This window comes from Neolamprologus brichardi, chromosome 8 (assembly GCF_056152115.1).
Source record: "Neolamprologus brichardi isolate AB-2024 chromosome 8, ASM5615211v1, whole genome shotgun sequence".
NCBI lineage: Eukaryota > Metazoa > Chordata > Actinopteri > Cichliformes > Cichlidae > Neolamprologus > Neolamprologus brichardi.
The window spans coordinates 11137863-11159950 of record NC_142111.1 but is presented as its reverse complement, the minus strand read 5'-3'; the positions used below and the strand labels follow the sequence as shown (position 1 = coordinate 11159950).

At 42.2% G+C, this 22088-nt stretch overlaps 1 protein-coding gene across 3 annotated transcripts in view; it reads left to right on the top strand.

Annotated features, from left to right (window-relative positions):
* The window catches only part of ankfn1b (ankyrin repeat and fibronectin type III domain containing 1b), a 161466-nt gene that overhangs the window by 74771 nt on the left and 64607 nt on the right, over window positions 1-22088 (top strand). The window contains exon 1 of one of the 3 annotated variants that reach the window (XM_006808025.2): window positions 18270-18313. The exons of the other annotated variants lie outside the window; for them this stretch is intronic. The gene's annotated coding sequence lies outside the window, so the exon portion shown is untranslated. Of the gene's footprint in view, window positions 1-18269; window positions 18314-22088 lie in introns of those variants that run through there. 3 annotated transcript variants of the gene reach the window in all.

Genomic DNA, 22088 nt, shown 5'->3' with positions numbered 1-22088 from the left:
CTACAAGCTATTGAATCACAGGGCGTACTTAACCATTCATCCACCGCTTCTGTATTTTGGTGTAGTCCTAATAAGAAGTACATTTGTCTTTATTAGGTCCTGATATGTAAAAGAAGATGTAGTGTCTTTCTTTTATCATAACTCTATCAAATAAGGTCTGTGATTCATGTCAGGTTAGCTCGTTTTCATGTCTGTTCAAATCGTCATTTTTCTTTTTCCCTTGCAAGCTACATTGTGTAAATTTGATCTCGTCACATGTTTTCTCTGTGTTGCTGGTTACAATTTGCACATTTGGGAGTCAGATAATAAGATGAGCTGAGCTTAACTTGCGAGTATTACGACATTCCAAAGTTTAGCAGTTGCAAAAGTTTTGGGGCGATGTGTTTAACCAAGAACGCGAGATTGTAAAATCTGAATTCCTGAATGTTGTATACACAGTGTGGTCAAGTTTAGCCCTGTGTTAGAGTTCATTCTCCCACATTTGTGTTATATTGGTCTGGACGTGATTGCTGCTGCTGCGAGCGCTGTAAAATGTGGAGCACTTATAACACTTGTCATTGCAACCTCATTTCACAAGTTGCGTGCGATGGAGACACACATGTTTGTGTGTCACATCCACTGTGACACGCTTGACAATAAGCACAAGTGTTCTGCATGCTTGCAAGCTGGAGTCCAGGAGCAGTGTTTTTTTGTACTATACAGTATGATTTGCATCTTTTTTTCCTTCTGTCTTCTTTCCCGTTTGTCTCATTGACCTAGTAGTATGTTCTTATATGACCTCAGGGTTTTCACTGGCTTTCATCTTTCACACATTCTCTCTCATGTCTCCTCTATGCCTTCTTTCTTTCTATTAAGCCATGCATGTTTGAAACAGGACAATTTTCCATATTCATACTCAGCTAGACCCTTCTCTAGCCTATAAACATTCTTTGTTTTGGAAGTAATGGACCAGACCTGAAATCCCTGACATCCCTTGTAATGGGGAAATCTCCCACCCAGTGTATTAAGTCTTTTTGTTATGTTTTCATTGTCAAAAATGCACGCACGCACATGTATGCTATACTCAGCCTTACAAATGGCTCCAGATTATTCAAGTAAGACAAATTTATTTGTATAGTACATTTTAACAAAGCTATTAAATGTGTGTTATATAAAGAATATCAAGGTCAAGTCTAAAAGCAACGTAAAACTTTGGAATATAGTACAATGCAGAGCAAGGAGTAACTATACACTGGAATTTATTGCAAACAGTGAGGTCTTCTACCTTGATTAAGCTGCATAAGCCTTGTTTCAAATATGTGGCACATAAAACACTGAGGTGCCACTTCTCCACCTTTACTTTTAATTCAAGTCATCTACAGGTGGCAGTAATGTGCCAAGATATGTAGCAATATGCCGGTAAAGGTTGGAAAGAAGAAGACTGGATGCAGGTAAACCCTACAAAGATTTGGTATGGTGTGAGAAAAAATGTGTGTTGAATTTAACAAGTGCGGTTCATTTGGGTGGGAAAACACTGTGCTGCTGGGTTAGCTGTGACAATAAGTCCTTGTAATTGCTGTAAGGATTAACGATGTCTGTACTGAAACATTAGTTTCTGTTTACAAAGCATGCAGAGAAGAATTTTTCCATGTTTTTCTCAAAGTGTGCTCAAGAATTTGGGATGTAATCGAGCAAACGTTGTTGATTGACTCTAAAAACGTGTGACAAAAGAGTGAAAGAGGGACTAGTGCCTGTTCAGTTCCTTGACTTATATGCATGTAGCCTGCTCTCTCACCCAGGCAGCATTCGATAAGTAGTGCTAAAACGATGATGCAAGAGCAGGCCTGGATACCCCTCTACCTCCTCCCCTCTTTCACCCTCCTTTTCCTCGCCTCAGTCTTTCCTCTTCCAACAACCACCCCCACTCCCTCCTCTTGAACTGACATGGTACCCATCAGGCCAGGGACCAGGCTGGGATTCTGAGGTGGCGCCCAGACTCAGATTATTTACAAGAGCTGTAGCTCTGCAGAGACTGTGGTAATTTTTTTTTTTCTTTCAAAGGATTCAAAGGCATGTTATGGAGAACACAGAATATCTCAGGCCCAATTGTCTCTCCAAGTGCTTCTCTTCAGTTTTTCTGTTGCTCTCTTGATCTGTTTTTGCAAAGCAGGGAGACTCGTAACACTGACACACTGGATCACTCTCGTGCTCATGATCATAAATACTTTTAAACCACAGTCAAACACCTAAGAGGATTAGGATTGCACTTTTTGGAAGTTTACTTGGAATAGGTTGATGAGACTGCCAGGGCTTGTCTGACCACCCTGGGCCACCCTTGTGGTGCACCAGAAAAGCTTCTGGCCTTTTGTGACAAAGCAAAATGTTTTCCAGACTCTGCGACTACTGGGCAAGACACCTGAGCCAGGCTGTATAAATGCTTTAGCAGGGGATGGTAAGCGTGGTATGGTAGTTGAGATCTCATGGATGTGATCCGGCACATGCCATGTTCCACATGCCCAGAATAGCTGGCCATTCACGGATGTCTCCGTACACACAGATACTGTATAGTAGAGGCCATCAGATGGCAAGAAAAACAAATAATTGAAGGGAAGGGGATAAGTAGATCAGACTTAGGAGGGAGATGGTTGTTGCGATTTCAGGTTAAACTGTTAGCTGGGGGTTGTTTCTGGGGATATGTGGCTGTGTGGAGTCAGCAGGGGTCGGGTTTGCTGTCTTAGGTATCAGCATCCGGACACTAATGCCAAACCAGCACAAACTGCAGAAACGATTAGATGTAAGAGAGGGGAGGGGGGTGGGGTTGGACAGACCTCCAGTAAGGTTCCTGATCTTTCACGGTTACTGTTGCCCCTCGGAGTGATGAAGGCTTGCCCAAAATGGATGCGATAAGGGGGGAGCTGGAGTATGAGACAGCAAAGAGGAAATGGAAAAGATTAGTGTCAGTCATTGGTGGGAAAGGGGGGAGGTTGTGACGACATGGAAATCCCGGCTTGTTGTTATTCTGGCCCATGTGGCCCACTGATTGGCAGAAAGACCTCAGAGTCCAGGCTTACTGCCTCCTGCCTGGCATTGGGCTGGGATGCAAGGAATGAACCTGTCACTGACTCCTGCTTGTAAACAAACCAAATACTGTGGGAAAGATGAGGTGTGAAGCAGAGGATGCTGCTGTCTCCATGCCCTGTCTCTCGCTCCCCCTTTTGGTCTCGCTGATCAACCCCCCAACTTTTTCCTCTTGTGTCAGCGAGAAATCAAACACCACCCCCTTCCTTCGTTGATGTCCCAAGCTTCTGAACTTCCCAAAAACCGTGTGCCATTTTATTTGTTTGCCACGTGTACACGGTCACAGACCCACTTATCGACACAAAAGAGCCCAGTCGCTGGCTGCCAGTTGTTGTCATACATGTTGTGGATATTAATAACCAACAAAGTTTTTATAGTTACAACATTTCTTGGGGTGGGGTGGGGGGTGTTTGCACGTTTTCTTCCCTGGTGTGGATAAATATAGACTTCTGTTGCCTGGTTTAGCGTGTTTGACTTTCTGCTGGTTTACTCTCTTAACAGCCAGCTAGTGTCCCAGAATAGGCGATATTGCGGGTCTCTATGGCAACCACCGGGATTGCACATGAGAGATAGAGGACATGGCCGGCAGCAGCTAGGGAGGCAGACAGGCAGACATTTTTAACCTTGACATTTTTGGAGTGATATCATTACATCTTAGTCCAAGACTTCCCATTGCCAGCTGAGCCGTGAAACCCGCTCTCAATGTTCTTTCCAGTTTTTGAATACTTGACTCTCCCCCCCCCCCCCCCCCACCCTCCCCCTCCTCATCCTCTTCTTCTCAACAGGTCTCTCAATCGCAGTCTGTCACTCTTAATAAATGTTGGAAACCAAGTGCTGTTTGTGTGCTGGAGAATCTCGAAATGACTAAGCAGTGGCTGGGTCGCAAAGGCTCTCTGGAGAGGCCCCGGGGTGAGGGAATGGAGCTGGAAGGAGGAGCTGGCCCCCGAGACGCCTGCAAGCCGTCGGGATACACACTGGCCCGGCCACAAAAATGAGCCTCTGGCCAGTGTTGGCCGCCCGTCTGGCTCTGCGCAAACACACACTCACTGACGCGCGCGCAGTGGAAAAGTGCGACTCGAGGTATCAGCATGTAGAGAGGAAGAACGCTGATGGGAGAATTTGGGAATAAAAGGGTAGAAATAGAGTACTGGAGTAAATTCATTCATATTCCCCCCCCCCCGCCCTCCCCAACTCACACTCCGGGTACAAGCAAGCCAAACCTCACGGGTGAATCAGTGTTCCTCGTAAACAAGCCGCAAGCACACAATGGCGCCGCTCACTCTAGAGAGTCGGAGAGAAAGAAAGGAGCGCAATGAGAAAATGAAAGGAGAAACAGAAAGAAGGCATGCCAACCTCAAGGGGGGAACATACAACTCCAAACAAACAGCAACTCAGAGCATGCAAGTCCAGGACGTTATCTTGCCTTGTTAAAAAAAAAAAAGTAAAGTGGATGCAGACTACAATTTAAATGGGTTCTCCCTCTGATTGTCCTGTACTTACCCTCTGAGTTATAAGAAATGCTGGCAGGTTGTTTTTGTGTTTTTGTTTTTATTTTTTTGCATAGCTGCGTACCAACAGAAAAACAGCAGTGAAACCATCCATCATTGGAAAACACCAACTAAGTAAAGAAGTCATGTGGGATAATAAAGTCAAGGCTTGAATGCATATCATGTCAGATGTGATCTGTCTTTTGTCCGTGGCAGTCAGCTTCAATTTCACATTGTCTCTTGTGTCTCGGCAAAACCACAGTTCTTCTTCTTCTTCTTCTTTTTTTAATTTGCAGCCTGGTTAATCTGCAACAACATTTCCAAAACGATTGGAAGGCTTTGTAAAATGCTATTAGAAATGTAATGCAACACCTTGCAAAGGCTCATTTGGACAGGAGCGGGTTTGCCGCTGTGCTGCATCATCCCTTCCTTTATCAACACTCTAAGCATTAGGGAACTGACTAATTGCTGCAGTTTTGAAATACTTTTAGCTGCTTCGGAGATAAGGAAGAACAGTTTAGCACCTGTTCTGCTCTAAAGCCATGCTGTTGTAATATTTATTGATCACAATGTGTCATTGCTAGTAGAAGCAAGGCTTTTCCATGGGGGTTTCCATGGGGGCCTTCTTTACTCCCATCCAAGTTTCATGTGGATGGCAGTATATGATCTCCACACGCTGTATATATGGTACAGAATCAGTGAGGTCTTTACACATATTATCACAGATGTTGACTTTTGATGTTTGACTTTATTTTTTCTGAATTATTATTATTATTATTAATATTGATATTGTAAGGTAAAGACCCTACAGTAATACAGAGAAAACCTCCAACAATCAAATTAACCCCTATGAGCTGTTGTTGCATTTGGCAACAAAACATCCTTTTAACAGGACGAAACATCAGGCTGAACCAGGCTCAGGGAGGAGTGGTTATCTGCTGTGACCGCTTGGGGTGAGAGAAGGAAGACAGGATAAAAGACATGCTGTGGAAGAGAGCCAGAGATTAATAATAACTAATTATTAAATGCAGAGAGGTGTATAAACAGTGTTAGTGAAAAGAGGTGAGTGGAGAAGAAACACTCTGGGAAACTTGCAGCGGCCTAGGCTTTTTGCAGCATAATTAATGGAGGACTTCAGGGTCACCTGATCCATCCTAACTATGTGCTTTCTCAAAATGGAACACTTCAAGCCAAATCCAAAGCAGAGGGGGTGTCTGTTTCCTGAATCCAAGCTGGGTGCGGGTTCCACAGAAAGCTGAAGGCTTTGCCTCCCATTCTGGATTCACCATGGAGGCAATAAAGTAAAACATTAAGTTCATTATAAGTGAGCTTGGGTCCGAAGAGGCTGACAATGATGTGTTTTTTCAGTTTTTTCTTTGATTGGTAAATCTTTAACTTACAGAAAGTGTAAAATCTATGTGGGTTTTTTCTCTGAAAAGGTTCTATGTGCAAGCTAATCTCGTTGGGTAATGAAACATGCAACATATAATTGATGAGGCAGACCAAAATCAGACCCCTTCTTGCCTGCAGACAAAGATACATGTTTCTTATCATCGTATTTTAGTGCTCAAGCTCTACCATGATTGCACACAAAAGCAACAGGACCCTCTTAGAACTAATGTATTCAGATTACAGGCAATTATGGCTTATTACCATTTTGTGGGGGAAGCGGGGCTCATTTGCAGTATTTGTTCGGTGGTTGTCTAATACCGGGAAAGGGAGGGGAGCCGGGCATTTCCCCTCCGTGCAAGCTGTGATGCTGCAAGAGAAGCATGTAGCATGGCTCAGATATTAATGACTCATTTCCCCCTCACCTGGAAGACGAAAGTAGAGCTAATCCAGATACTTCAGTGCTAATAGCCCCACTAAATCACTTTTGCATTCACTTTGTGGCTTGTTGTCTTTTTGGAGGATATGGAAAAATCAATCCATGGCGCGGTGCTCAGACATTTTCTCACGTTTGAACCTATTTTCGATCCTATCTCTTTGTTGATAGTGTGTTGACACTCTGGTTACACATCTACATTTTTGTTCTGGTTGGCAATGACAGGAGTATTCACTTCTCGTCACCAAACACAACACCGGGACCTTTTGCACCACTTTCATGTTGCACGACTTGCATTCCATGTTTCCCCGCTCCAATTATACACACAGGCTCAAAGAGACCCCCTTTTCTTTCGCGCTCTCCCATTTGATCATTTTTCCTTTTTTTTTGTTTAACACCACGATCCTGCAAGCTATCATAATGCAGTTTGTCTCTGAAGTGGCAACTGGTGGAGCTAAAGGAGGCAAATATTTAGATTCGAAGCTGTCACGGCTGGGTGCTGTTTACAAGAAATGCTGTCATCTCAGATACTCCGACTTGTGAAATCGTTGCGCCCGTCAAAACTGCTGAACGAGCACATGTGAAATTGTCTCGCTTTTGGGGATGAGCTTTATTACTCGCTGGGCTAAGGAGAACCAGATTCTAAACAATGCCACTGTAATGCAATTGACTGAAGAGCCAAAACAGCCTAAGCTTGGGTGGCTTTTGGAAAAAACTGGGTATCGAGAGGTTTCGCCTCAGCTGTCTTCTTCTGGTGAGAGAATGGTTGTTAATGGTGGCCTCGCTGACTTGCCAGAAAAAAAGGTGCCAAATGACAGCCACTTACTGGCTAATACACCATGCTGTCAAACTTAGCATCCTTCCTGTGAAACCATTCGCCACAAGAAATGTGAAGCATGAAAGGGTCACTGTGCAGAGTGCTGGTCCTTTCCTCTGGACTCGCCGTTTCTGCCTCTACGCGATGGAGTCCGCCGCGGTATATTTAGGCGTACGGTTTGGGACAGGAAGAGGGGGAAGCGCTGAGGTTATTTGATTGCTTCATTATGGTCATATATATGGCCATATATTTATGTATACTTTGTTATGTATGTTATTACATGTACACCAGTGAGTGTTTGTTTGTTTGTCTGCGTATGTTTGTGCGTGCACGTCTGTGTGTGTACGTGTGTGACTCAGTCAAAAAGGCTCAGTGTTTAGACCACCCTGAGAGCTGGGCTGAGTGACAGCATGGGCCTCAAGACTCTTGCAACACACACACACTCACAAAGGCGCACACACTCCGGCACATACAGTGCTCAAACACACACGTCAGCGAGCTCATTTTTCAACGTGTTTTCTAGTCTATTAATGGTCTCATGACCAAATACATATCGCGCTCCAAAGCAAACATGCTGTATTAAAATTGAATAAATCACTCTGGGGTCAGGAGGGAACACAAACTTACTGCTGTTAGCACCGTGCCACCTAGCAGCATCGCAGCAGATGCTGCCCGTTAGGCTGTGCCTGCAGTTTAAAGTGTAATGCTGGACAGCACATTTCTGAATCAGTGATTATGAAGAAGAAAGCCAGGTTCTTTCCATCTTTGAATTTGAATGATTACATAAAAACGACGATGACATGAATGCTAAATGAAAACTAATTGTTAGTTATTTTCAGACCATTTTGACCAAAATTTCCCATTAGTCACCTGTCCTTTCTCTCTTCTTTTTTTTTTTTTTTTGCATATCAGAGATGGAGGCACGAGTCCAAGTACGCACCACAATGAAGTGCTCTTTTTGCTCACAGTGTGTGTTTAGGCCTCCAGTCAAAATCGGGTCCTGCTGTGATGTTGTCATTCATATCAAAGCCTTTTTTTTCCTTCTTAACAGCTAATTAGTAACTGTTGGACCTGGTGTCTGTGGGCCAACCCCCTGCTATGTTGAATACAAACACTACATAGACTGGTGATGTCACAAGGGGGGGTGTAAATTCGTTTTACAATGCGACAACATGGATAAAGTATATTCAATTAAATGTACAGTGGGAGAAATCATTATTTAAAACCCTGCCTGTGAATTTCTAAGTTTGCAAACTTAGACTTCTATAATTTATTTACAGTAGTTTCATTTTAATGAGCACTTTCTGCCGAGACCACTTTGGTTCAATGGTAAACTTAATACAGGCTGCCTTCTTGAGATTTCAATCCATTACAGTGTAGTGGGTTATCAATGGTGTCTGAAGGCAGCTGGGACTGTGGTCATCCCGTGTAGTTTTGGGCTGGCCCACCAACTTTCTCATAGTCACCATCATCCCATAAGGAAAGATCTTGGAGGGCAGCTGATGGTCATTTGATATTTCTTCCCTCTCTGAATAATCACACCAACAGTTGTCACTTTCTCGCTAAGCTTCTTCCTGATGGTCTTGTAGCTCATTCCAGCCTTGTGCAGGTGGTGGAGGTTGGAATGGAAGAAACTGGTTCTGTGGACAGGTGTACTTTGTACACATTGTTGTGATCAGGAGTATCTGTAATTATTGATTGATTGCAATCAGCCAATCTGTGGTTGGCTGGGTTGCAGAGGATTAAATATTTATTTCACTCAATGACATGAAAGTCAGCTTATTATGTTTATCTAATGTGTTTTTTCTGTCTCTCTGCATCAACATGAAACTACCATAAAAATAAGCAACCGTTCATTTCTTGGAGAGCAAATTCACAGATTCAGCAGGGGGTCCAATAATTATTTCTCCCCTTGTTGGTGAAAGCAATGAGTTTCTTTTCCTTCTATCAAAATCTAAGAAGTCTTTTTGTCCACTTAAGCAAAGACCACTAAAGAATATGCCTCCTTTGTATTCGCAGTGAGCCTTCAAGTTGGAACACACATATTGAAGAGTATCAGCATGTTTTTATATGTCATGTTTAACGCAGGTGGCACAGTGGTTTGGACTTTTGTTTCACGGCAAAAAGGTTCCACATTGTCACCTGCTGGCCAGCTGGAGTTCTTCTGTGTGGAGTTTGCCTCTGCATAGTCCCTGGATTCTCCAGCTTCCTCCCCCAGTCCAAAGACATGCTTGTTAGATTAACTGATAGTCTCAGATTGGCTGTATGTTTAAACGTGAGTAAGGGTGGCTGTCTGTCTCTATGTGTTAGCCCTGCAATGGTCGACCATTCTGATCAGGGTGTACCCCACCTCTCGCGCAGTGATACTTAGTGATAGCCCTCCCCATAACCATAAACTGAATAGTTAAGAAAATGCTTCCTCCTGATTTTTGCATTGATGATATGAAGTCTTGTGCTCATTATAGAAACTGCCAGCAACCTAAACCACATTCATTTGTACGCAGTGTAATCTTACCCACAACTTATCCCATACAGCTTTCATCCATTTACTCTATGTTAGCATGCATGCTTTGACGACGCTCAAATGTCATATCAGATGTAACAAACTAAAATCAAACTTGTCAGGCAGAGTTGCAAGTTGTCCAAATTTCTATGAGACTTGTTGCTGTGAGTTGGTGACTTCAGGACACTGTACCCTCGTAATGCCTTATCCTTTGAATTTCTGAAAGGAATGTGGAAAAAGGCTGGAAATGTCGATGAACTTACTGGAATAAGTATAGTCCCTGTATTCCTGAATCACCAGCTGTCATGGATCTCTGATAACTACAAATTGTCAAGAGAAAGTTTAGTTAAAAACATTTGATCAGTCAAATCGTCCACGATTGCCGTAAGATTACAGTAGAGTTTAGCCTTCTGCTAAGCAGTGAGTGTTTATATTACATCGACCAGTAAAGCTGTACTTAAACTGTCCTGTAATTTTCATCAGTGCATCAATGCTTTACATTATTTTTGATTGATGTGTGATTCAGTCTAAGAAAAAACTAAGAAGAGAATTTGCAGTTTGCGGTAGCAGAAAAGGAAGGCAGTAGATACGTTGGCTTGCTGGTTGGCCGGCAGACTGAATAAGGACATCAAAGAGGACGACGCCAGCATTCATGATTAAAAGCAGGGGCCACAGTAATGTCTGGATGGGCCATTTAAAACTAATGAGGGAAAATAAATAGAGCCATTGCCATTGGCATGAGTAAGTGGAATGTGCGAAGTGCATGTGTGTGACCATGCAGTGTGTTTTCTGTATATACATACGGATGGATGACAAAGGAAAACTGACTCCACAGTGTTGTGCTGGAGTGAGTCGAGTCCTGCTGTCCCCTTACAACAAAGGGTCAAATTTGTTTGGAGTGATTACTTTTATCCTTTGATGAAGTTTTTCCATCATAAAGGAAGTGGACTTGTTTGGGATGGCCTTACCACAGTCCATTGGGCATACAGGAGGGTCCCTGAATGGTTTGATAAGTATGGAAATGATGTGAATCATTTGTTCGGGCCTTTGGAGTAACATCTATCATATCTTAGCCAGAAATGAACACAGATAGGAAAAATCCGGACCAGTGTTAGAGCGCACTCTCCATCTCTATCATTGAGAACCACGTAAGAGTATTTTTCTATCCGGTGGCTTCGCTAAGACACCGACTGTTGTTTCTTCTTTTCATTTGTCACCCATTTGTGTGAGCACCAAGGTTTGAAGGACAAGTTTGTGGATGTTAAATCACAGATGTGACCAAGCGCTTCACTTTGGGCTAAAGTTCCCAACAACTTCAAAGGAATCGTCTAGAATCTGAGATGAAATGCTGACAACTACTAAGATCTGTTTTTCACCTCAGAGATCATCCGTGCAGATCGTTATCGTCACAATAGTTTAATCAGAATTGACTCACCCCTTATTGCTGCGCCTGTTTTGCTACTGTGTGTGGTACGCTCGGAGCGACGTAGGCAGGAGGCATTTCGTTTTTGTGAATGAGTCATTGTACTTTGGATCATTTGTCCTATCTTCATGTTCCTGTGACGCATACAAATCAGAGCACGCGCATGGAGTGATGCGTAAGACAGTAAGTGGAAGTGAAGCACTGATATGGGCACATCAGGGCAGGGAGAATATGTGGGTCCGACAACAAAGCTGGTTCATCAAAGGTGAAGGCTATTGTTACCAGTGTCTACGTCAGGGGTGACGTCAGTGCTCAACGTGTTGCGGGCTTTTATTAGTCATCATAATTGGTTATATTTACTTTCAAGAAGCAAAGTAATAACTAGGAACTCCTCCGCTTTGTTCGTATTTTTCTTTGATTTGAAAATAGTTAGTTTTTCTCTGCTGCTTGTGTTTCTTTGACTGCATTTTTCGCTTTCTTCTACAATAATTTATATTTGCCTTTCTTCTCATTTTCTAATTTGCAGTCCTCTTCATCTTTGTCTCCTTTTTTTCCCCTTGTTGTCATCATCTTTTCCATGTTCAAAGGCATAGGCACAGGCTCCTAAAACAAGCCATAATTTTCTTTGTTGATAATCCAAGTGCTTGGCTGGGTGATAGTACAAAAAAAGCCAACCCATCTTAACGGATTCCAGGCCGCTTTCACAATGTGACTTCTTTTTTTTATTATTACAAGTTGCATTTAGCGTCAGAGTTGAGTTATTTCTCAATGCAGTGCTCTTCCAAGATCTAATGGACAATTATCTATGGAGGAGAAGTTAATGGGTGTCTCATTTCACAAAGTCCTCAGTTATTTATGTCAATGAGCACCATTGTGTGGAAACGTGGCAGACCCGTGCTAACCGCTCGACTTGTTTAGATTTTCTCTATGGAATCCCACACCCATTGTAAGCCAGCAATAACCACAAGACTAATGTGTGTGTGTCTGCATGTCAGTGTTTGAGTGCTTTTCAATGTGCGAGTTGAGCGTGTGCATATGACAGTGTAAAGATCGGTGTAACACAAATGCATGCACATGATGAAAGTGTGTACTGACAGACAAATCTTCATACACGTGCTCACACACACACACACTGGCCACCCCAGTACACACAAACCCATATAAACAGACATCCTGCCTCCCACATACACCACACACACACTCACCACAGACACTTACATAAGCAGAACTGTAGACCTACCACCACATACTCAGACACCCCCCCCCCCCATCCCCCACCCTCAGCATCTCCCCCCCCATACACACACACACACACACACACACACAGTACCAACGACCCACTACCAACATCAACACCATAAGGCTCGGGCTTGATGACATCATGGCCTGGATGACAGCACGTCTTCCAGCCCTATTAGTCTGATTGTAGGTGGCTCCGCCGCAATGATTTATGGGTAAATATCCATAGTCTCTGCTGTGTTGATTTATGAGCCATGTTTTGGTCCCTTTGGTCCCCCGACCACAAGATCTGGGAGAGGGAATCCTATACAAATAATGACATTATAAAACTGGAGACAGTGAGGTAAAAGGGGGAGAAGACCCAGCCTGTCACTCGCTCATCACCCGGTATGGCTGACGTGCTCTGATTGGTCAGTGAAATCAGGAATCACAACACACATGTGCAATGACAGCAGTGATTTTGCACCATGTTTCCCCATCTGCACATGCGTACCTTTCCAACTAGCTGTCGCTTTTCATCTTTTAGTTCTGTCCATTTGTTCTGCTGTTAATATATCTGCGTGTCCGGTGACATCTGTTTGCCTTCCCTTTTTATTTCTGTCGTAGAAGTGTCTGAGTTTTTTAAGAGCCCTAATAATTCTGTCTAACAGCACAGTGGAAAATGATTAGCACAAGAAGGAACGTACTCTCCGCATCCTCACCCTTGCATTCGACTGAGTATATTTTTCTTTGTATTTTGTTAACAGCCCTGTAAATTATTTGAACTGTTTTGGTTTATGAGACGCTTATTTAAACCCCAAAACACCTGTCGAGTGTTGCAGAACAGAAAGTGTATTTTTGTACCCTTGTCTGGGTATAATGAGACCAAAAATCTTGACCTTTTTTTCTCAGTTTTACCGCACATTGCTTCTTTTTCCTATCTGACAATTTCTATCTAAGCTGTTTCCTTTCATTTTAAACTCAACCTCTTTTTCACCTTCTTGACCTTTTTTTTCTCCCCCTAGCCAAACACAATGTGTAGGAGGCTCCCGGCTGTTAATGGACTAGGAGCCTCTAATTGGGTTGCGCCTTGTTGCCATAGCACGCAGAATTTTTATCCTCTGAATCTGCCAACTGATCACGCACAAAAAGCACAGCAGTTACAGCTCCACATGTCCTAAAAGTCACAGCTTGGCTAATTTGAAGGCCAATTATTGGTTGTTGGACACAGCGTTGGAAGTGAAACTGTTTGTGCATTTTTTGATTTATTTGGCACTGTGAAATGTTCCAAGTGATAAAGCTGCAGTAATGAATGTCTTTCTACTTTCTCTAGACAGATTAGAGTGCTTTTATCACTCCATCAGCAGCAAAATATATCGTACAGCAAATCGAATCAACTTTTAAACACATATTTCAACATATCCAGCAGAAATACTCCAAATTTAGGTCTGGCTAATTACTATTTGTCGTATTTTCTTCAAACTGTCACTGGGAGGCTTGCGGGGGCATGTAGTGTGTCGCCAAGCCAGCTGTCACACTTTCTCCCACAAGGTTGCACAGGAGTGATTTACTAAAGGGCTACCAGGAACCCACTGAGAGCCCTTAAAGGATGTTGCTAAATGTGAGTTTGGAGGTGACGAAGTATGACAGCGAGAGGTGTGCGCATTTGCATTTGCGTGTATTGTGTGTGTGAGCTATTGTTAGAAAAGCCTCACTTGACTGGCAGGTGTTTGGACAACCTGCTACGGCCCCCTCAGTTTTGCGAGCGGGTTGCTTGCCTCTCCTCTAGTCTCAGAGGCTGAAATTGGCAGGTGGATTTTTTTTGGGAGTAAAACAAGATGGGGTGGAGGGGGTGGAGGGACACAATGGGAAATGGAAGGATAAAAAAAGAAAGTATGACAGTATTTCCTGCGTGGCCTTTCAGAACATTGGCAATATGGTTGACTTTTCCAACAGCTATGAGTAATGTCCACTATTCAGCTCGGGTGGCAGAATGCTTACATTGCTCACCTAGACAATGAGGTGGCAGATTTGTGTGTGCCCACAGCCACAGGCACTGAAAACCCACAGTGAGTCAGAGTACACCATGCACACACGCACATATATGCTCTGTCTCCTACATTTACATTTATATGGCGTTTAATTTCTCTCATGAGCGAGGCAAACAATAAAAAATTATCATGAGCAAATATCACGAGCACACGAGCAAGGATTTACTGCCGCTTGCACAACCCTCGCACACATGTAGAGATTAGCAGCCAAGCTCACAAGTTTTCTGCTGGGTGAATGCGAAAGGCCATGCAGGGTCTGTAACCAAGTCCACTCTTTTTCTAAGGTATACTGTCCTTGCACAAATTGGGGGTGAGAAAACTCACCCCATTTGTGTTGTCCTGTCATACATGATCTCATATTTGTTATGATAATTTATCTTAAAGCTAGAATTATTAATGAGAGTGTGCATCTGGAATTAGAAGTGTAAATGTGGGTAAACAAGCTGCTTAAGCAGAAATGTCTTAGAATTTCCCAGAGAATCCTCCAGCTTTTGACAATTATTCATGATCAGTAAGATGCCGCTTAATGGTTCACAAAAAACAACAAAAGAAAAAGTCCCAACTGATATCTAATCTTTAAGACCGAAATGGATATTTGATGATTTAAGAATGCATGCTTGTGGCGTTCCAACAGGTTAATTTGTAGAGTGCCCTCTAGTGGTCAAACTATACATTATCAACATTCATAACATAGTTGAAGGGTGTTTCTCCTGTCCTTTTATTACTCTTTGAATTTTTGTAAATATAGATAGCTCAGCAAATGGCTAAAAGTTGTCTGATAATATGGACGAACTCATACTCTTAATGGATAATTTGGGATATATCCATCAATTTTTCTATCACTCATCCATTCAGGGTTGCATGGGGCCTGGAATTTGCCCCAGATGGGATGCAGGCCGGGTACAGCCAATTCTGAATCACAAATTAACTTAGCATGGATGTCATTGGACTGTACACGGTCTACAACAAGCCACCAGGTTTAAACCCAGGACTTTGTTGCTATGAGGAAACAGTACTGAGCCACTGAACCATCTTGTCCTCTAGTCCCCATCTTCCAAAATGATTTCAAATTTTTGTAGCTAAAGTTTTATAAATCAATGCTGTATGACCATTCTGGCATTGAAAGCAACCATTCATTGGTTTCAGCCTAATAACTGTCTAAAGTCAGACTGATGTGGAGGCAGAGGTTTATCCCATCCAACACTCACCAAGCAAAAAATCTTGTGAGCCTGGTTGGTGCTTTACACATTCATCCAGCCTATTTTGCAAATAGTGGCGAATAACACTTGCATGTACCTTTATGTACGCACAAAAGCTTAACCAAAACAGCTAAGGACAAGTTAGATTTTATTACTGTACTGACTTATATCAACATCAACCAGAGATAAGTCTTAAGCATGGTGGTGGCGTTTGCTATAATATTTTGTTTAGACATGCAGGTTTCCATGTCTCTAAAGCCATTTCCATGCAAGATCTTTGGACAATGTCGAGTTTAAGACATAGCAGGAAATGGTCTACTTCCATGTGATTGGTCCAAGGGATCTGACCGGAGGAGCACAGCACACATGATGCCCGCTTGCTCGCTGTGACTCCATTGGGTTATTATCTTCGCCATTCTCGCATCAGTGCAAATTAGTGCCATGGGCAATCACTTTGTATTTTGTACCAGAGAGCTGGTAAAGATTCCATCAGACGTCTGTTCTCACATTCACCCACATCCGGTGGGTAATTTCTGAAAGTTCAGGCCTGTAATGCATGTTTAAAGATGGCTAAATAGTCTTGAACAATTCCTTTGAACTCTGGGTCAAGAAGTCACCACTGTGTGTCCAAGAAAAAAAAAACTAATCTAGCAACAAAAGAACATCATCATTATTTAAGGAATACTATATATGTTCTTTTAGAGAATAACCTACATCTGTAATAGAGACTAAACAAATAACTTGATATTTAAGTTATACGTGCTTTTCTGTAGTCCTGATGGCTATGGTGAGTGACTTACAATTGATTCTTTAGAATAAAAGCCAAAGGACTCATTTTAAATCAATAATGATAATGTAACAGTGATGACACACAGTAAATGAGGCTTTCTGGTTAGTGGGGTTCGGTGAGTTACTAGAGTATCATCCCTGCAGGGAATGCCTTGAGAGTATTACAAGCCAGTAAGTTCAGTCGAGTCATTGGCATGTGGGAAACACCAGTTATTAGTTTAAGCAATAAAGGAAGCTATGATTCTCAACCCTGACTCAGAAACATTATTTGTCTTTTTAGTTATATTATTAATCATGTGTAGTGGTGACAAACTATGATTGATAGATAGATAGATAGATAGATTAAAATTATAAATATATATTTTAACTCAAAAGTACAGTTTTTAAATTTAATGTTGCTGAAACAAGAAAATAATAAAAATAAATTAATCTATCTGATGGAGAAATCACTCAGAGAGTTTATTACAGAGAAATGGCTCTTTCCAAAATAATAGCTGTACTATACACTTCTTCTGGGCTATATTCTCAGCAGCATATTAAACATATCAGATCCCCATAAGGAGAATCATGTGCTAAAGGCTGTCTAAATGACTCGGGCTAAGTTTGTAGCATGCGTGCTTGTTGTTTTTCTCTGCTTCCACTTGTCTTTGCACTAGGATGATGTCGGCGTAAATGTGCAGTCATATTCATTGTGTTCCCACTAGTGCTCAATTTAGGGTAGCGTTGAGGCAATTGTCATGTTGCAACAAGCTTAGCTTCTGTCTCGCTAGCTTGCCCTTCCCCCCACATAAGAGCACACTACTGCGCTCAGTGGATCTGTGCTCAACAGTGCAGCCTAGGCGGAGTAGTGGAACGCAGATCCACTGAGCTCTCAACAGAGACAGCATCGTCAGAAGAAAAGTTGATAAAATGAATTAAAAATAAATGTTGTATTGTTCGATACATATGCGTACCAAACCGAAAGCACTGTGTCCATCTGTTCAATACCGATACAAGTATTGTTGCACCCCTAATAGATAGATAGATAGATTAAAAGACAGGTCCTGATTTTTGTTAACAAGGCAGAACAGTAGCACCACGCTGTGATAGAAATAGGCTAGATAACATATTGCAAACAGAAAAACAATTGATTTAAATAGTTTATCAGCTTTAGAAACCTGTGTACTTCAAAAGCAAGATTTAGGTTGGGTTGGGGTAAAGTACTCAGACAGATAACTAATTGCTGTTGACCTGAGCTCTCAGTTGTCCTTTCAAACATAATGCAATGCTGTATGAAAAGAACAATGTCTTAATAAAACAGAAAAAAAGGGTGAGGAAATGTGCACACAGGAATTCTCTAAAATCCGTTGTCCATGTAGAGTATTTACAGCAAATCCTCTGAGTATGCTGCTGCTCCAGGTTGCACTCAGTGGCCACTAAAAGAAAACAAGGAAGTGCACCTGCTATGTGAGATCTCCTCTCCTTGTGCATATCTCTCAACTACCTCCCCTCCTGCAAATCGTCCATCCTTCTCTTTAGGCTACGCTGTGTCATGAGCATTTACCCCCCCAACCACCACCACCTATTCTCTCAGTCCCCCCCCCCCCCCCCCCCCCCCCCCCCCCCCCTTCCGTCCTCCCCTTCACACTGTGTGCCGAATTGGAGAAGCTTATCGCCTAGCAACTACAATTAAAGTACAACAAGTCAGTGGTAGTAGCAGCCACCACTGGAGCAAGCTTCGCAAACCTTACGTGTGACCAAAAGCTTCAGACAGCAAGACAGGAAAACAGAGAGAGTTGAACACTGAGGGGGAGAAACAGAGCTAAAGAGTTGAAGTTGAACAGGTGAACAGCAATCGGAGTCGGCGCAGTGAGGACCTCGGGTTTTGGAAAGAAGTGAGAAGCAACACAGGGAGAGAGTGGGAATAGCGTTCTCCGACTGGGTTTACTGGGTTGGACTCAGCAGGTATGTCAGTGTCTCTCTGTGTGTTTGCAAATAGTGCATACAGATTTTGCAAATATAGTTTGCCAGCTGCTTGTGCATTTTTACTTTATGTGTAGTTCATGTTTCACTCTTTTTTGTTTTGCTAATGAGGAAATATTTAGAGATAAACATGTCTGTGCTTTTAAAACATTTAGAATATGTTGTGAATGTGATTTACCAGCAGAAACCAGGGGGTGCTGAGTACTGTAAAGGTATGTGCTCACACACCTTCCTATTCAAACACGCTGCTGAGATATTGATTTTTCTTTTTTTAAACTGGTTGCTTGTTTTGTATTTATTGCTATCAGACTCCTGACCGCTTCGTGTGGTCTCTTTCATATCAGTAATTACAGCACCTTTATGCACAGCTGACAGGAAAAGCCAGAGGAATTTTGTCCATACATTCCAGAAATAGTCAGCAGTTGTCAGGTGCGATGCATGCTGCTCATGTTGATGATGGCTGAAGGTTTGGTAAAGGAGTGGTGATTATAACTCAGCCTGTATTTTACCTCAGCTGACTGCTGGTGATGCTTTCTGTGGCTACAGGGAGAAAGAGGTGAGCAGGTGCAGACTGAGCGACTGATTGTTTGACTGATTTTATTTGTTCGGGTTTTTTTCTTATGCTAAATGTACTGAAAGTTAAGCAGCCAAGATAAAACAATAAAAGTGTAATAGGGACATTGGACGGATGCTGTAATGGCTCAAATATGAGGGATGATCCTTCTACTCTTACTTTCGGTGTGCTTGAAAATTGATTTGAAGATTTAAAAGTGGCAATCTAATGTTAAAAATAGGAATATGAGTGCAAAATACTAATATCGTGTAATGCTGTAGTGATATTCGTGTGCAGACATTTTAGCTGCGAGTCATTAATCTTCTAAAATAGCCCTCCTTCACCCCCTGCAGAGCTGTCTTTCAAATGATGCACACCCACCTGCCCTCATCCCTCTTGGGAGAGTGGTACTACCTGAAGGCACTGTGGGCGAGCTGGCAGGTGAAAGGTTAATCACTCTGTGTGGTGTATCCTGTCCCCTCCATCAGGATGAAACTTGTATGCAAACATGTATGCACAGAGAGGCTGGTCAAAATGTCATAGCAGTGAGCACATAAAAGCACACACACTCATATCCACACACTCTGAACGCCAGAGTAGAAAAGTCACTGGCTGGTCAAAATGTCACACTGCTTACATGAAAGCACACACTCACACACACACACACACACTCCAAAATAGAAAGAGAAAAACACTTCTGTGATGTTCAGGTTGAGATTAAAAGGAAGGGGATGCTTTTTTCAAACGTTTGCATCTTTTTGAGCTTCACAAAGCAAACTGATTGTTTGTGTTGTTTGCATTTAAGACAGTTCAGATAAAATGTAAAATGACCTTTGTTCTTCAGCACAGCCTCAACGCTCCTAGCTTTCTTTTAATGTCTTTAAGTAGTCTTCAGGAATAGTTCTCCAGGCTTCTTGAAGGCTCTTCTTTGGATGTTTCTGCCTTTTGTTCTGTTCTGTGTGAAGATGATCTCACACTGCTTCAATAATGTGGAGGTCCGGGCTCTGGGGAGGCTAATGCATGACTGATGGTGTTTGTGTTGCATTAGGAGTGTGTCTGAAACCACTGTAATGCTGAAAAATGAAGCCGCTGCCAATCAGACACTCCAGATTGTATTGCAGGGTGGATTGCTGATTCAAACCAAAAATATGATTTGGATTCATCACTTCATCAGACCTGATTTTCAGAGGAGTTTTTGTTTGATATGGAACATGTGAGCCTTTTCTCCCTCTATTCTATCCTTAAGAATGTCTTCTTAACAGCCATCTTTACTATTTCTGATGAGGCTTTGGCTAATAGTAGATGGCTCAACTGAAGGGCCAGATGTCTTAGGTTTCTGTGTGGATTTTATTCCCTATTTTATAATAACATGACTTTCAGATACTGTTTATCTGCTGTAGATGTCAGACTGTTACTGAGTTTATGTAGATTCGACTAAAGATGTGTCGAATGTGTAGACACAACACTTATTTGTCCCTTTGATTGGGTGCTTTTTTTATGCCCAGGTGATTCATAAGTCAGTGTTAAGTGGATTAACAAACAATAAGTCCTGAGAAAATGGTCAGGTACAAAGACCAGACTGAAAATGAGTGAAAAAACAGCCAAATTTCAAAGTAAATCTTTGGTAAAACTTCAAAAAGCCTGGAGAACTGTTGCTCAAGACCACCTTAAAGTCTGGCTCTTTAAAAGCAAAACATAAAGAACTGACAAGTGTCTCAAGATGCACAGTAAAATGTTCTTCCTATAGGTGAACTTACACACTTACAGTCTTTTGGTTCAAACTTGACTTGAGTTCACTGAGTTGACTGTGTACATTTCCATTGCCTGTGGTAGTAACTACAGTGCCGTAGAAAACAGGTAATGTCACCTGTTCACAAGAGAAATTGATCCACTGATTTCAGTTAGATTTGTTTTGGAAATGGTGGATTTTGTATCAGACACTATTCTTGAAAATGTTAGAGTGAGCCTTGTACCCATTGTTATGTTTAATATTGTAGTGTATTAACCTGCTAGCATTAGCTAGCTAGTTAGTGGATCTTGGATATTAGAGCAATTTTAAAGCTCATGGTCTTGTAATCCATTGAGCATCGGAGGGTTTTTAATTCCCAGAAGACAGAAACATTTCCTTGTACTCCCCTGTGATTATACCACAGAGAATAGATGGGTCAAATTGAAATGCAGTTGGTTTAAGTGTGTTGACTGACAGTATTTGTTTGGTCGGCTCCCTCAGGGCGTTCAGATTCCCCAGTTTTTTCTCCACAGTGCTTTCAACATTTAAAGAGTCCAGATTAGTATCTTTCCCAAAGGTAAATATGCAAAATAGCAACAAAATTTCACTCCAAAATTGTCTACAGCCTAAGGCCAGTTGTTTGTGTTTGTGTGCCGGTATTTCTGTGTATGCGCTGTCTCAGCATGCATCTCCTTTGAGCGCAATACACCTCAGAAGGATGCAGACAGCAGGGTTTATAGACGTCCGCTATAGATGTGTTTTGTGTCATTGTGTGTGGCTTTGCTAGAGGGATGCATTCAAACATCCCCCGTTGAGGCAAGCCGGCGGGGTGTATTCGTTTTGCCGTTCGAGTTTCTAAACTCAGTTGACTTCATCATCGGGAAAATGGCTTTTAAACTCGCTCCCTCTACGTTTATTCTCCCTCGCTTCCTTTAAAACGACCGTGCGCGCCATCTTGCATGCAGACTCCACGGTTTGATGAATGCGTGCAAATAAAGCAAATCCATGGGATAAGTGTTTGTAATTTTATACAGAGAGCTTATTGTTTTTCATTGGAGGCAAGGTCGTTACCGACGTAATTGGCACTTACTAGATGTTGATGATCATTTGATTGGTGTTGCCTAGAAGGTAGTTGGATCACTTCAAGTCTAATAATCGAAACTCAGTTAAGAGAACAGAAAAGATAGCTCAACGTGTGACTTGATTGGGAATAACTAACCGACTGATGCTTTGGTTGAGAACAGTATGTTACTGCTGATTTTTATGCTTGTTTTAACTAATAATATTTATGAATTAATTATTAATTCCCACTGTATTATTACTGCTATTACCAGAAAGTCTCCGCTGTTGAGCAGCTGGTTGCCAACTTTGCACAGAGTTTTTTTGATGTAGCCCTTTATGCCTCCAGTGCAGACAAACCTCCACTAATGTAACAAATCAGTCTTCATGAAGTTTATTAGGTTTAGAACCTCTGA